Genomic DNA, 957 nt, shown 5'->3' with positions numbered 1-957 from the left:
CGGTCCCTGATGCTTTGCTAAGCTTGTTCTAAGTAGGTGCTTTAGACCACTGAGCCATCTCTCCAGCCCCAATGACTGTGAATTATTATGTCATAAAATATACATAGATTGTTAGCTGCTTCTATATATACTGGAATTTCAACTACCAAAATCATATTTTATGTATATATGATTCTATACATTTTATATTAATGTACTTCTTTGCTTAAGTCCTTATGAATAATTCACAAAAACAATATTTAAAAATTGAGAAATTTTAGTTCCTAAGAACTAATTCTTCTACTTTTAAATTATTGGGTTATTCCTATTAAATTTTTAAGAATATGGAAAAATGACCTTCATGCATCCCTTTTCTTAAGAACAAAACATACCTTCTTAAAATATACTTTTATACACCTAAAGACAAAGGCAGAAAATATTCCAAGACAGGTTATTCTTTTTTTTTTCTTTCTTTTTTTTTTTTTTTGCGAAACCAGGGATTGAACTCAGGAGAGGCTCAGTCTGGTAAGTGCTCCACCTGGACATATTCTAACTAGGTAAAGTCTTCAGGTGACTGCTGGCTCAAAATGAATAATGGTTCCAGGAGGCTGCAGGGCAGGAGGGATCCCAGTCACTCCTCACTGGACAGAAAAAGGGGGTTGATCGTGGAGGACTGGCTGGTGTTAACCCCTATAGGGCAATTTTCAATACAAATAATTACTTTTTGTAGATCTAAATCTTCACTGAATGTTCCAGTGGGAATGCTTTCATTAAATGTTATTCTTTCCACACCATAAATTAATCCCTGTACTGTATATCCCTTGTGAATCTCAAAAAAGAGTTGTGAAGATTAATCATTTAATTTTTGTAAACTCTTTGGAGATTGCTTTCCCCAGCTCTTTGAGAAGCTCAATATATACTGCCAGGTGGCACAAAAAAGTTGTGCTTTCACAGGTTAACTTTTTGAAATACTAAATA

General features: G+C 34.1%; 1 protein-coding gene across 2 annotated transcripts in view; it reads right to left on the bottom strand.

The window, feature by feature from the left end:
• Prkn (parkin RBR E3 ubiquitin protein ligase) overlaps nt 1–957 on the bottom strand; it is a 1,575,591-nt gene that overhangs the window by 1,072,697 nt on the left and 501,937 nt on the right. The gene's annotated exons all lie outside the window — the stretch shown is intronic.

Source organism: Octodon degus, unplaced genomic scaffold (genome assembly GCF_000260255.1).
Source record: "Octodon degus isolate 3935 unplaced genomic scaffold, OctDeg1.0 scaffold00112, whole genome shotgun sequence".
Classification (NCBI taxonomy): Eukaryota; Metazoa; Chordata; class Mammalia; order Rodentia; family Octodontidae; genus Octodon; species Octodon degus.
This window is presented reverse-complemented; position numbering and strand designations above follow the sequence as displayed.